We start from the raw sequence: 16,142 nt of genomic DNA on the forward strand, positions 1-16,142 counted from the left end.
AATTTTTTAAGAAAAAAATTCAATCCAAAAAGGTAAATTGTAATTGTTGCAAGTTGCATCAAGGTTAAAGTTTTAAATTGTAATTGTTGCAAGTTGCAACAAGGTTGCAACGTAATCTAGTAGATGAAACTTATATATATATAAATGTTAAGACACGTTTTTTGGATTAACAGTTTATGCATTTTCAATACCTTATTTTTATGTGGAATTTTCATACAAAACAGCACCGAAATTAAATCAGTTAACTTTTAAAAGCCCCGGTACGTGCAGTTTTAAAGAAAGAGATATTTTGCGAATATTATTAATGCTTGTTAATCACGTGTTCAATTAATACTTTTGTAGGTTTCAGCAACTTTTAATTCCTTAGTTTGGATTTATTTTCTAAATCTGTAATTATTGTGCCAGTTTCAGCTTAAAAAATATTAAATGTTTTTCTCAAAGAGATGTCCAAGATAGAGGCTGAACTATATCCCTGGGCGGAGTAAATCAATCAATTGCCGTTTTCACTATTTCTATTGGAAGATTCATATTTCCATCCCAACAGAAACGTATTCCTATTGGTTGCATTCTGCAACTGATGGATTGCCAGTTCAAAAAAGTGACGTCAGCTTAGACCACTCTTTTAAGAGTTTTCATTAGTCCTGTTCGCTTACTGCATGATGTGAAACAGAGAGGAAATATTAGGATTGAATTGTTAAAAAATGTACACAAGGACATTTTATTTTCTAAATATTTCGGACATTTTAAAATCTCATTTGTTTACTATTTTTGCTTTTATAGTTTTGAAATATTTTATACTTAAAGAAAGGGTTGGTTTAACTCTTTATGAAACCATGAGAAGTAAACTTTCTCCCAACATCTTTACCTTTTATATATCAATGGACGCTATATTTCCACTTTTTTGTGCAGTTATTTGCTTATAACTTCAGAAATAAAATCCAATGAAGGACTTTGTTTACATAAATGTGAGTTACAGTAACGGTTAGCGTGGGATCGAGAATAAAGGCTAACACTGGATAGCTATTTTCTCCTGTGCGCGATGCATCGTCCAAGTTGAACAATTCTTTAGTAAGTTAAACTAGAAAATTCCAAAAAAGGTCTTAAAATCAAATCTAATTTTTGGTAATAAGCTAAAGGAATTTCTGTTTAAAAATGTTTAACACAATATTGATTTTAAAAATATAAAGAGCTACCGTATATTCCGGCGTATAACGCGCACTTTTAATACAAAAAATAACATTGTAATCTACGGGTGCGCGGTATACGCCGAATATAAAAATTATGGATTAAAAAATTTTAAATATAGAAAAATACTTTTATTTTAAAGAAATAACATACCTTTACCTATATACTTCATTGATTTTCGTTATTACATAAATAGTTCATTATATTCGTCTTCCGCTATCAATTACAATTATTAAAATATTTTTGTATTATAATTACAATTTTTTTTGTATTATCTGTAAGGTGGGACCTAAACATGTCCCACTCTAAAAGGCTTTGTGGTTTTCTATCGCAACCAGGACGGATTTGCCAGATGTTTTTTACCCACAATTTAACACCATTTTTGTCCATCCAGAATCACATTATTGCTCTTTCAATTCTACCCTCACATACATGTCAAATTCAGTTCTTTTATTTTTGCAAAAGATAGGGAAAAATACTTTTTATTTACCATCTTGAAAGACGAGATATTGCACATGTACAATCCAAATTTTCGTGCGCGTTATACGAAGAGTATATCTTAAAATTTAAAAAAAGTAATTAGAATACGGGTGCGCGTTATGCGCCGGAATATACGGTACAATAAATGTTTTTTTTCTTTTCACTTTTCTTACGAAAATATTATTTTTAATGTCTAATTAATAATTAGTAACAATGCCACTTAACAAAAAATTGGTTTTGATGAGATCGTTAAACTTCAATAATTTTATCAAATTATCAAATGTAATTGTAAATAATAAACCAAGATATATATGAAAAGTTCACCATTTCTTACTCTTTTTTTACAGCATTCATAGTATTTCATTACTTTTTCTACAATATTTTAATAATAGCTAAAATTGTCTCTATTTTTAACACGCGACTATAGAAATAAGGAATTTCTGAGAATATTGGAATAGCTTCAATTATTTATGCAACGATCCTTTGTTTTGAGAGTGAGGAAAATTATATTAAAGAACGTAGGATTTCTGCATATCCATAATAACAAATATCTCGAAATTAAAAATATTTTTTTCAAAGATTATTATTTTCTTTGAAAACTTGAATCTTACAACATATTAAGGATAAACTTAGTTTGAATAATTCATAGAAAATGAATAGTCCATGATGTATTAAGACATTATAATATTTGATTCTATTTTCCAAGGAAACAGCTCTAAATTATGAATCATTAAGGTATTTCTTTCGGTCTATAACAATGAAACTTAACAAGAAATATGCGTGAGAGACAATTATTGGGAAAACAGTTTGTTGGTTTCCTGCGTGCTTCTATAAACGGTGGTGTTAGTATAAAAGAACGTGTAATTTGTTTTCTATTACATGCTTGTGAAACGATATGATTTTTTGCATGCTATGATATGCTATATATATGCATATATATATATATATATATATATATATATATATATATATATATATATATATATATATATATATATATATATATATATATATATATATATATATATATATATATATATATATATATATATATATATATATATATATATATATATATATATATATATATATATATATATATATATATATATATATATATATATATATATAGCATACTAAATAAATACAAAAAAACACGAAGAAAATTAAGAAAAACTATAAGTTTCGTTTATTGCGCATAAGCTGCAAGTAAATAGAACTCATAATATTAACTTCAAAATGAAGATAATAAAAGGAAAATTACAGATTGATGAAAAAAGGGGAAAAAGAAAATTAATAATAAAAATGAAAATAACAAAAGCTGAAAAAAAAAATCCGATAAAAAGGATAGAATTCCTTCAAAAAAATCCGGAAAATAAAAGATATATTCTTTTCATCAGCCCACACGATCATATCCGCAAAAGTAATACTTTCTTATAGGGAATTAAGAAAGAAATACGCCAAAGTAAAATGCACAAATACAATAGTGTAAGGAATTTTAAAGAATAATATGAGACCAATTCATTAACATGATTTTCAGGTAAAAATATTACAAAGATCCAAGAAAAATTCAAAATAGAACTAAAAAAACAAACTTATAAAGATGGAAATATTTCTAATTCCTTTCTTTAAATTATGTAGGACATTTTAAGTTGTACAAGATATTTTTCCCCAACGCAAACATTGAAAATACACATTTGTAAAACTATAACATTTTTATCTGGCTGCTTGCTTGATTATTTCCCAATTTTAATTATTTTTTTATTTTATTCATTTTCCTATTTTTTGTAGTGTTAAAAGAATATATTTTTTTTTTTGAAAAAAAATTATATTTTTTATTATACATTATAATAATTTTTTTTACTAAAAGAAATAAAATTTCTAAATAATAAATTGAAAAAAAAAAGTATTCAAAAAATGTTCCTTTAAAAAGAAAACGCATTAAGTTTTCATTAAAATGTTAGGCAAAACAATACTTTAATTGATACTTTTCAGTGGTTTAGAAAGTAAAAATCTTGTTTATTCTTGTTTACTATAAATTGCCGCAAGTATTTATTTTATGCAACAAAAACTGAAAGCTATTATTATTTGAATTTTTTCAAAAGGGAAAATCTATACCCAAGAAAAATATAAAACAGGGTAAAAAAACATGTTGATGGTCAATTAAAAGTTTTTTTTCAAACAAATAAGTTGTTAATCTGTCAAAAGGTTGAAATTACTTCCCTGCATGTAAAGAACAATTTTTTAAAAGCAATAAAGGCGTAATTTATGTTTGCGTTAGTAATTAAAAACTTAGTTCATTAACTTTATGCATTTTCAGTCTTTTATTTGCGATAAGATTCTTAAATGTGGGTTTTCAGATTTTCGTTGCACATTGAAAATTAAACCTACCAATTTTTTTGAGAATCATAATCAGAGTGTTAAATATATGTTCCGTAAAATATTTAGCAAATAATGTTTTTTCAAATATTTTTTCTTCCTAAAGTATCTATTTTTCATTCTAATATATTAAACACACATTTTTACCCACCCACTCTAGTCTTGATACAATTAGTTTAAGTACGTCATTAAATCTTTTCTCAACAATCATTTCTTTCTCCTTATTTCGAACTTAAATTGCTGTTTTCATTATTTTCAAAATAATGATAATGCACATTTAACAAAAATTATTTATTGGAATACTGAAAAATCAATTTTACATGCTATTAAAAAGCAATTCAGTAGTTTTCTTTCATCAGGATACGTTTTTGCTCCAAAATTCTTAATCCAAGTAATGATTCTTGAATTAGGATTCTTTAGAGTTCAAACTACTGCAACAGCTATATTTTCTGAAAGGTGGTTTTTAAAGAATGTAATGATTAAAAAAAAGAGTTTAAAATGTTTGAAATATCATTATCACTTTTGTTGCTAACTGAACTTCGTTTTTTCTAGTCATAGTAGTTGTTTAAGAAAGATATTTAATTTTCCTCGGGGAATTTTAATATCAATAGATTTGTTGAGATCGTAAAATTAACAAAAACATATTAATATTACTTGATTAAAAAGAAATTGGAAATTACATTTGACATGTTTCAAGTGCTCAAGAAATAAGCTCCTATTTTCAAGACTTGCCAGACGTGAAAGAGAAGAAACAAAAGTGATTAAAAACAAAAGTGCAAAGTTGCCGAAAAGAAAATGGAAAACTAAAGGTGAAACAACAAAACTAGAAAAAATCTCAGTAGCCGAGAGAGAAAAAAAAAGATGAAAAATGGAGCTGAAAAAACCACAGTGACTGAGAGAGTCAAATCAGGAGAAAATGCATTTCCACGCGTTATAGAGTGGTGGTGACTAGTGTGGATGCCAGTCCACACCATTTCATCGTGATGCCTTGGAACCTTGCTTTATTCATATAGATGCTGATTCCTTTGTTAATGGCATGAGATCCTTACCACCTCTCTAGAGCACTTGGAAATGCATTTTACCCTGATTTGCTTTCCTCGGTCATTGTGGATTTTTTTTATTCTGATTTTCATATTTTTTTTCTTCTCTAGGCTACTGTGATTTTTTTTAGTTTTGTTTTCTCACCTTTTGTTATTCATTTCTCTTTGGCAACATTACGTTTTTATTTCAAATCTCTTTTGTTTCTTCTCATTCGCGATTGGCAAGTCTTGAAAATGGGCACCTATTTTTTGAGCCTTTGAAATATGTCAACTGTTATTTCCAATTTGTAATTTTTTGAAGCGAATGAAGATTTTTGTTAAGTAATATATCTTACCGTTTCAGTTTCTTGGGATTATTTATTTAATATATAAATATTTCTTTCTTCATATTATTCGGCATGCTTTGATTCAAATTTTAGTTGTACGCATAGCCTAAACTGAAAAGCCTTCTTTCAGAAGTATATAAAACAGTAACACAATAACTTAATCAATTTTATTCCATTTTTTTCTCCAAAATTAGATGTATAGGGAAAAGTGGGGTAAGATGACGAACTTGAAGATTCAAATACTTTTCCTGAATTCTATAAGTGGTTTAAAATCCTGAATAACTCAATGTTTTTGTTTAGTAAAAAAATGATCCTATCTCAAAAATTATTTTTCGTGTTCTTACTCAATAGTTGAAGTAAATTGATTGGGGAGGATAAGGATCAGCTTACAGTATAAATAAAGATTTAAAAGTTTATTTTCAAAACTGCGAAGTAATTTCGATTAAGTACTAAGTAAAGACTCATATTATAACACAAAATATAGAATGGCAAGTCATACATTATCCATATTGAAATGAAAATTTAAGAATTAGATATAAAACTAAAGATATCAGTAGTTCCTAAAATTCAGGCATAAAAGCACCTTTTCTCCTCATGTTTGCCTTTCGTTTCATTACCATCTATTAAGACGAAAATTCGGTGTGGTTGGAAGGTTGAAATTGAAAGTAAATGCATTTGTTCCCAAATTGGGTTTGAAAATACTTTGGCGATCACGAGTCGCCAACAAAACTGTGATAATTGTAATAACCATGTAACTGAAACATATTTGAGGTAAGAAATTAATAATAAAGAGTTATAAATAGACTTTGTTTTCGATTAGGTGGGGCAGTGAATTAATGAATCTACATTAGTATTGGAATAAAAAGTCAGCCGTTACATTGATCGATAAGAAAAGAATAAAATATTTTATGTTCGCTTTTATAAAGATTAACTCTCTGATTTAATTTAAATATAATTGGATTGAAAATGATTTTAAAAAATAGGTTTAAGTAATTAAAGATAATTTTAAAAGGTTGGAAATAAATATGTAATGCCAATTGTTGCATCATCTGTAATATTCTCATCTGTAATATTGAACTGGTGCCTAAAATTTCCTAGTAAATCACTGATACCAGCATATAAAGATTTACTTACCAATTATAAGAGCTTCTCTTAAGAATGTTTCTTAAGAATGATGTTGGTATCTTAAGAATATTTTTTTCTACAATAGAAGAAAAGAAATTATTCCGTATAGAATAACTCCTTACGAAGTATAGATTAAAGAACTTTGATTGAGGAACTACATGAGTTCCCACCAATCTCAAAAGGTTCTTAGCTCATCTTAGTTCTTAGCTCATATTGCATATAGTATTTATTCTTCCTAAAAACTAGAGTTGTAAGCCCGGATAGGTGCTGTTAACCAAGATGGCGTCGGAGAAATATCAAGTTTGTCATCTAACCCTCTAATGGTTGGCATCTAATGATCAACCGTCAAGTTTGTTATTGATGGTTAGATATCAAATTTGTCATCTTTGTTTCTCAAGTTTGTCATCTTGTTTGTCATCGCTGTCTTCTTGTTTGTCGTCTACTAAGTTTGTCATCTACTCTTTTTCCCCAATTTAAAGATAAAAAATACTTATTTTGCTTTATAATTGAAATGGAAGACGAGTATATTTCGAGCTTTGATGTTGTTGGAACTCGGAAATGTAAACAGGCCTGATTTGCATCCCTTTTCATTTTTGCAGAAAACTGTGCCTTTTCTCTTTTCTAATATGCTTCTGTTGCTATCATTCACACGTCATTAAAAATAATAATCAAGTAAATAAATAAAAAAAAAGCAGATTCTTTAAAATTTTTTAAGTGAGTGATAGAGAAAGTTTCAAATTAATTTGACTGGAAAGGGGGAAAATTCAAAAATATAATTGATAGTTAACGCATGTAAGCAATAGCTAACTTATGCACGGGACATATTTTGAAAACAGTTGTATTATTTTTGAAGACATGCTATAAAATAATAGTTGAAAATGCTATTTTGCAGTGTACATGACATTTATACATTTTAGAATTCTTATCAATATTGAAAGCAAAATAAGCAAAGTATCGGCGGTCGCAAATTGATATTTAAGAGAAAAAAAAAATTGATATGGGAATCTGAAAATCAGGAAGGCGATAATAATAAAAAACAAGACTAGTTTGAAGGCAGAAGAAAATTGAAACAAGTTGAAAGGCGATTGTTTCATGTTTCAACCTACAAATAACCTTATTTTGATGTTAATTACATTCGTCTTCCTCTACTGTATTTTGTCAGATTTCGATAGCCTTGATTATATATTATTTTGTGACCACCATATGTAAACTTTTTTAATTTCACTTTTGATAAAGGTTCTAAAAATATTTGCTAACACTTTGCCAAATGATTGGTTAGATCCACCAGTTTTGGAAACTATCATTACCGACTGAGAAAGAAAGTCTGATCAAAGCTACCAGAGCATGGTAAAATTTACCGTGTTTCTGGCTCTATGGAAATACCAAAAATCTCGATGATTGTTACCGAAGCACTTAGGTTATGATTTTGGAAAAATTAACAGTAAAATATTATTTTATAATGTGTGATAAAATATGGTAAATGTAATAAAATTAGGTTAATTTTATCGCGATATTTTAGAGCATGGCATAAAAAACATTTATTCGATTAAATTTACTTTTCAGTTTCGATTTTTTTTCACTAAACGTGCGGTAATAAGATCTAAGAACATTTGAAAACAAGAGAACTTCCGTAAACCGAAACTTTCGGTAAATCGTTGCAATATGAAGAGAAAAACTATCATACCGACGGTTTAAATGCCACATATTTTGGTATCTATTACCAGATTTATGATTTTTTAGACATATCCTTACCTTACAATGTGGTAATTTTACAAGAATTTCCTTCATCATACATGACCGATCGAGGAGATCTCTCCATTTGTAATATTTAGTTGTAACTGTTAAAAATGTGTAGTGACTAGCGTATACTATTTGCGCAGTCGGCAAAGTGTTAAGAACGGTCTTTATGAAACAACCTATATAGCTCTACTTTTATTGTGTAGAAAAGAAGGAATTTTTGATCTAGTTGTCGAATTTTCACTAGCTGAGATGAATCTTAGTTTCTAAAGACAGTTTTCAAATAAACTTATTAATTACTGCAGATGATAGTTCAAGTTACAAAATGAAACAAAAATAAACTTGCTTTTTTTTTTTTTTTTTTTTTGAATGTACAGATCTGTTTTCTTAGCGATTCAAAGTTCTGACGATTTAGTAAAGAAGGTGATAGAGTCTATTTTTAAAATTTATAGTTTTATCAGGAAACGTAGGAATATTAAAACTTTTTTATTTTTTTATTTTACCAAACTTTTAGAAATATAGATAATAAAAATATTTTTGTATTCGATTAAAAGAAATTCTTCATCCAATTATAAGTTTCGTGCAACAAATTATCATTATGGATTTATTTTATTTGATTAAATAGTGATAGACAATTTAAGTGTTATATGATTTGAAATTGAGTTCATTTGATTGTTCAACGTCCAAAATTTGACTATAGTCAGTCTAAAAGTTCTAGAGAAATTAAAAGTTAAAACTTTGAATTGCCAAATTTTATTGTTATTCCTCTTTTTTTGTCACCGTCGGATCGTATTGTAGAAATTTAGAATGGGAAATTTTGAATCAAAAAACTTAATTTTATTGATACTGTGTTCAGTTCTCTTCATCCTGGCAAAGTTGGTTATGGGTTTATTGGCATAAATGCTTGAATTTGAGCAAAGTTAAACCACAAGAGACGCGGTGACTCCTATTATAGAGCTATCGCTTCTCCATAAGGTGATCCAGGTTCGAATACCAGGGGTGGCTGGTGGATACGAATTCTGCTCTCGACTCGCAACATCCACAGTAATGACGGAAAATATCCTCAGCGATAAACGGTAATTTTTATATGTACGTGTGTATGGACTTTAAACAAATCCTCTATTCTGAACTGATCCACTCCAAATTTGGCATATGTTCGAGTTCTCTCCGTAGTGTTGGCGTAAAATATCCTCAGAGATAAATGGATCTTAATCCCCATGGGCTCACCACGGTAGGTTTCTGGTTTTTCCTCTCCATGTAAAGCAAATTTGGGTTAGTTCCATAAAAACGTCTCCTACAACGGCAAGTATGTTCCAAATCTTGATCAAACAGTTCTTTTGTCTTCTGACTTAGGTTCAATATTACAAAGTTACAGAGTTGAAGATTGATTATCGTAAACTCCGAATTGGGTCAGCTTTTCAACACTTTAGTGTAACCATGGTTTAGCCACAACAGTTTAAGCAGATGTTTTAAACGGTCAATTTTGATCACCAAAGCAAAAAATTACTTGACAAAATTAATGAACTATGTTAAAAATTAATCTGAACTGTGAATACGCTGATCATCTAATAATTATATTTTTTTTGAGAAGGGCTACATTTTTAGTGACCCTGAAAATTCAGCTTTCTATTTGTCTACCTTTTTCTGGCAGAATATTATTGCTAAAATACGGCAAAATTCAAATCCTGTTCAAATTTCGAGTCTCTCTTTATCCGTTTCATAATTAAAAATACAGGCAAGGCTTTAAAGTTTCAAAAGCTCTCGAACTCAGAAAAATCTCACTAAAATGGGTCTTTTTTTAATAGTCTCGGTCATCTTTAAGTTTTAACTTTATTAAAATTTACGATTTCAAAGTGGGATTAGGCTTGAAGATCATCAACAAGAAATTGAATGGCAGCAATATTCTTAATATTTTACTCTAGAATCGGAATATTTACAATAGATACGATATGCATCAATAGAATAGGCAAAAAATTAAAGTGATGTTATTTTCTTTAGTTAAATTTGTTACTCTATTGATATTTAAATAGTAGCAAATCTACATATTAGTGTCAAACATTAAAGAGTTTTATTGAAAAAAGGCAAATTAAAAATATATTCTGCACTAATTATAATTTAATAAATAAATATTTAATGCATAGCTTAGTACTTCTCATCGATTTTCAGGAAAGAATGTTTCTAAAAATAGCTTTTTCGAAAATTTACGAACGAATTATGAGGAAACGATGATAGCATTCCACGTCAATTAATTTGTTACTTGACACAAAATGGCTGTAATATATGGGTGATTAGAACTAAAAATATCCTTTGCAGTCATAACTTTTTAAGGTAAAAGTCAGTAATTAGGAATATTTAACATTACACCGTGGAATTTCTTATCGAATTTTTTTTTGTATGAAGTATGTTAGGGAAAAAAAAAGTATTCAATTTTCTTCAGTCTTTCATGGTTTGTTATTTTATAATTCAAATATTTTAAAAGATGGACTTAAATGAAACTTTTAGAGGAAAAAAACAACAACAAATACTTATTCAGTTATTACAAATATATTGCAAATAATTTTAAATAATTATGAAGTTATTTAAAAGATATTTTTTAATTTTTTAAAATTCCAAAAAAACACTATATTTACCATAAAAAGTATCAAAAGTAATTCCAAAAATATAGAATCATCACCCAAAAGTAAAACAATTCATAGATGTTAATTGTTGTTGTCCTAGGCCATTATGGCAAAAGGGACGATTGTTCTTGTTTTCCAGCGGCGCCATCTATGGCCAAGAATTCGACTTCTTCCATCCAGTCAAGGCTGATCCTTTGATACATCCATTCATTCATCCACAGATCGTAATTTTTACCTGAACCGGTGAACTATTAATCTCCATTTCAGTGCCCTTAGAGATATAATTTGTTATGATGATTTTGTGACCCGACAGATTTAATGTGCACCAGTCACCATTTACTAGACGGGAAGTTTTCAGCAGGCTGGAGTCGAACTCCCGTTCTCACGAACGTGAGTCCAGCGCTCAGTCAACCAGGTTATCGCGATCATAGATGTTAATTTAATGCAGATTATTAAATTTTTTAGACTTTAATATACTCTCATTCCCATAACCAAAACAATGTTGTGGGTGGTAGTAGCCCAGTGATTAGAGCATTAGACTTGGGTCTGGAGGGTTCGAGACGTGATATACGTGCTCATAAAATTTATGGAATCGAATGTGCTGTGGTAAATAGCTGAGCAGTACAAGAGTTACAGACATCTAAGTAACGCTTTTCCTAATTCTAAATTGTGGAAGTGGCCTCTCGAAAGGATGCTGCAGAGGGGTTCTCAATTAAGTCGTACTTTTACCTTAGCGGCGTTGTTTTGTCAAAGTGAAAATGTTCCTTCCTAACTTCATTTTTAAAGACAATTATTGGCAAACTTTGATTATCAAATTGTTATTAAATTGTATGTAATTACGAATTGTATTTGAAAAAATATTTATGAAACCGAAACAATCTTGTTTGCGTTTCATAAATATTTTTACATGTTTAAAACATAGCATAGTTTCTGCATGCTCAAAATGAGTTTGTGAGGTAATCTTAAATGTAAAACATAGTATATGATACATTTTCTAAATGTTTTCTCTTTTATGCTTCCTTGTGAGCGCTAATATAATATTTATGATATGTATTTATAATTGATCCAAAAATAATTATAAAAAAAAGGGAAGAAGAAAAAAAATTAAATACTATTCACTACAAAATGCAGATAATTGCGATCACCGCAAGACGATCACAGGTTAACCATTGTCAAAATGGTTGCTGTCTAATTTTTTTTGGTAAAGAAAATTTATTGTATTTTCATCTTGGACATCTTTAACTGCTAATCCTGAACTGCTCGGTACACAATTTTGCAGACATATTTAAATGAAGCTCAGACGCATTCTGTGTAAATTCTTTTGATGATTGAACAGACATTGAACAGCCGATCGAGATCAATATTATTATTTTCGGATTGGTACAATGGTGTTTGAAGGAGATTGTAAGCTGCATCATACACCCGTTTCGGATTCACAAGTTCATACATGAAATATGATTTGAAAGCTATGCTTTTTTTTTCCAATTTTACATGAATAGTGAATGAATCATTTATATTCCGTGGAAGACAGTCAACGGTCTCGTGCAAGTTATTGGGTACGTTGACAATGGATCCTTTTATCCCTTAACTGGTGATCAACACCCAGTTCTCGTATTTGCATTGAAGGGGTTCGGAGAGTCAGCATTCGCTCCTCAGTTGGTTTCAATTCTCTCAACCACTTTGGTACTTTTGTGATGGACGTGCTTCATGCTTGAGTTTAAGAACGGATTCCTTTCGTTTCTCCGTTTGTGTGTAACGCTTAAGATATTCCCGTCTACGTTATTTGGCTTTGGCTTTTACAACCTCTGTAAGTTTAGGCCTTGGCATCGTTTTTTTCCTGCTTCAACTCTAACTTTTGGGATCGTGTCAATCAGTTTGGACCCACTTTATTTGCGATATTCACCTGAATTAGTATTGAAAACGATCCAGTTTGAACTGTAAGTTAGAATTTCTGATTCTTAATTAAAACAATAAAAACAAAAATATCGTTCAAATGATGAAATTCTCTTTCATCACTACTCAAGAAGTATTTATGTGATCTCACTGGTCCCATATCTCAAAAATAAACTCACCAATTTAATGCATAACAAAACTAAAAATGAAAAAAAGAATTCTAAAAAATTAGGCAATACTTTACCGCTTCAGCTTCTTGGGATTATTTATTTAACGTGTATTTTTTAATCTTGTTGAGATTAAAATGTCTAAAGCATTTCTGTTGTAATCAGTCTAAAGCATTTCAGCGTTTTCCATTTTCATTCAGTTGATTATTCAAATCGGTGTGGCAGGTTTGAGATTTCTGTCGGGTAAATATTATGAAATTAAGATAGGAAATGATATTGGCGATTTTATTTTATTTACAAAAACATAAGTCGCGCGTTTCAAGGAAGGAATGAAATTTAAATAGTAAAATATTTTGAATCGTGTGTCAATACCCTTTTATATCAGAGATAATTATTTTATTTTCCTTGGCTGCGTAATATTTTTAAAGCATAAGATATATTCAAAAATAATTTTAAAACCCCGAACGTTTCTTCTCCTTAGTTATGCAAACAAAAATATTTGAAACTTGTCACTGATGGAATACGGGTGCAAACAATCAAACGATAAAAAGAAAAAGAAGAAAACCACTAAAAACTTTTTAGCGCAACAAAAATAATGAGCAGCGAGAAATTTTTTGTAAAATTCTTTATATATTTAAAATATCTCTTTCACGCTAAGCAAAAAATAATTTAAAATTTTATCGGAAGTCTTAGGAAGACTTACGGCGCTAATTAATTTTAATGCATTTACCTTTCAAGAGATTTCGGTTAACTTATTAGAAATGTTTGACTTACATTTTTTTTTATAATTAAATTAGGATATGAAATAATCACCGAGAAAAAAAAGTGTGGTCAAAATTAACAGAATATGGTAAAATTTTCAGTGTTTTTATGAGGACGCAAAAAAACACGATAATGTTTACCAAAGCGTTTTTATAAGGATTTTTTTTGCAAAACTTTTATTGCTATGATTTTGTTGTAAAATTTGGTTATTTAGTCATGGTACCTTAGAACATGGCATAAAACCTTTTATTCTGTTGAATTTCTTTTCAGTTTTCTATTTTTGCAAAATTTGTAATAATAAGAATTATAATATTGCAAATCTAAATTTCCGACAAATCGATACCATGTATGCTGAAACATTACCTAGTGAACAGTTTAAAAACCATAAATATATATATATATATATATATATATATATATATATATATATATATATATATATATATACGTATATATAAATATTAATTAAATTAAAAAAATTATTTACTAAAAATTCTGTATTAATTTTTCCATGTGCAAATCCATTTCGGGCAAATCCGTGGCTAAAATTATTTGCAAAACAGGCAAATTATGTTTCTCTTTTTAATTTTATATTTTTTCTTAAATAAATATTTATTTTCTAATATTATTTATGGTCAACTTTTTAAATTATCCAGTATAATATTACCTTGGGTACATCCATTTCGGGCCCGTCCTTGGTAACTAACAAATCAATGCACAGCATAACAAATCACTTCAGCAATGCAGTAAGAACGGCACTTTAAATTCCTCTAGTTACACTCAATTTGCGCTTTTGTTTTCATATTTTATAATCTGGCAATCCTGTTGCGAAAATACTTTTAAATCATTCTTGAAAAGTTTCCCGTTCATGTAAGTACATCTGATTTCGCCACTCGCTTTATAGTTTTTGTTTTGTTTTGTTTTGTTTTATACTGTTTTTTCTTTTCTTTTATTTTCTGTTTTTGAGTGTTATTTTTGCTTATTGTGTTCTATTTTATTTGTTGTAATTTTTGTAAAAAAATTTTTTTGAGTGCTCCTCACACTATTGTATTAATATATTTTGCTTTGGCTATATTGATACAATATCAGAAAGCACTTTTTTTTGCGGATATAATTGTGTCGGCTGATGAAAAGATTATATCTTTTATTTTCCGGTTTTCTTTAAAAAATGTATTTTTTTTTTTTTTTAATCAGTTGTTTGTTATTTTATATACACGGTGTTTGAAAACAAGTTCTGTTTTTTAGCGGACGATTTCTGAATTGCAATTTGCTAGTCAAAAAGGAAATACCATTTTGGCATGTTGTTAATTAATTCACGGTTTTGTGTATATAAGTTATTTTACTATGTCAATTATCTAATGTTTTCGTGTTTTTAAGCTATCCTTACTTAATGGTCTTTGTCTTTACAGTTATAAAAGTTATTTTTCGTTCATATTATTAAACGTTTACTATAGATTCGTACTCCAATAAACTATAATAATTTCGTCCAATAGTAGCACTGTTCTGTATTGCTTTGATACCCTCAGTTATCGGGTCTGTGACCTTGTACAACCCTTGATGTATGTCTATGCTGAGCCCAAGAAGACTGCAGTGCACCTGAGTAAGAATACAGTTACATCCATGACTTAACAAAATTTTTACGGTCCCGGGTGCAAAATTTATTTCGGGGACCGTCTTGAAAGCTCAAATAGTGTTATTTTCGTGCGTTGTAGAATTTATAAAGTCACAGATCCTTTTATAAAATCGCATTTTTTTTTATATAGATATAAGGAAATTCCCGGCAATTTTTATTAAAAAATAACTAATTAAAGTATATTGTAATTTTTGCAAGGAATTTAATAATATTTCTAAATTTTCCATACAGTTAATATATGTACTATGTTTTTATCCCACTAGTGAGGTAGGACCGGGTGATTTGACTCCTTCTAGAAAAGAAAAACATTTATAACAAAAGTTGTGCATAAGGGACTTTTTAGGAATGATATAGTGTACTCAACTAAACAAGGAATATCATCATTAAATCTGAAAATTTCTAGGTTAAACAGTCAAGCCCCAACAAGCTTCAAAATCTTAGCTATCCGGTATTGCCTCATTTTACCCTATATCGCTAAAGAAACTCTTATAATTAAAAAACAAATTCACATTGCATACTTAAAGCAGCAAATAGTAAAATAAACACAAAAACAAAAACATTAACGTCATCAAATAAATTAAAAGTTTTGAGTAATTTAAATCATTTTAATTTATTTAATTTTTGATCTAAATTTTCCTTAACAAATCGATTTTCCAACAATATTTTTTTCATATGAAATAAGCACAAAAGTTCATCAAAATTATTTACATTTAAATGTTTTACTCTTTTAAGTAAACACATCGTTTAAATTATTTTCCATTAATTACGCTTTTTCTTTTATTATTAAGATACTTCAG

General features: G+C 28.7%; 2 protein-coding genes across 3 annotated transcripts in view; one reads left to right on the forward strand and one right to left on the reverse strand.

The window, feature by feature from the left end:
• The window catches only part of LOC107439363 (uncharacterized), a 603,558-nt gene that overhangs the window by 64,470 nt on the left and 522,946 nt on the right, over positions 1-16,142 (forward strand). The window lies entirely within an intron of this gene.
• The window catches only part of LOC107436757 (uncharacterized), a 103,321-nt gene that overhangs the window by 44,918 nt on the left and 42,261 nt on the right, over positions 1-16,142 (reverse strand). The window contains exon 2 of one of the 2 annotated variants that reach the window (XM_087168286.1): positions 13,028-13,186. The exons of the other annotated variant lie outside the window; for it this stretch is intronic. The gene's annotated coding sequence lies outside the window, so the exon portion shown is untranslated. The remainder of the gene's footprint in view (positions 1-13,027; positions 13,187-16,142) is intronic. 2 annotated transcript variants of the gene reach the window in all.

This window comes from Parasteatoda tepidariorum, chromosome 7, assembly GCF_982258835.1.
Source record: "Parasteatoda tepidariorum strain Cologne lab strain chromosome 7, Ptep-v5.0, whole genome shotgun sequence".
NCBI classification, from domain to species: Eukaryota; Metazoa; Arthropoda; class Arachnida; order Araneae; family Theridiidae; genus Parasteatoda; species Parasteatoda tepidariorum.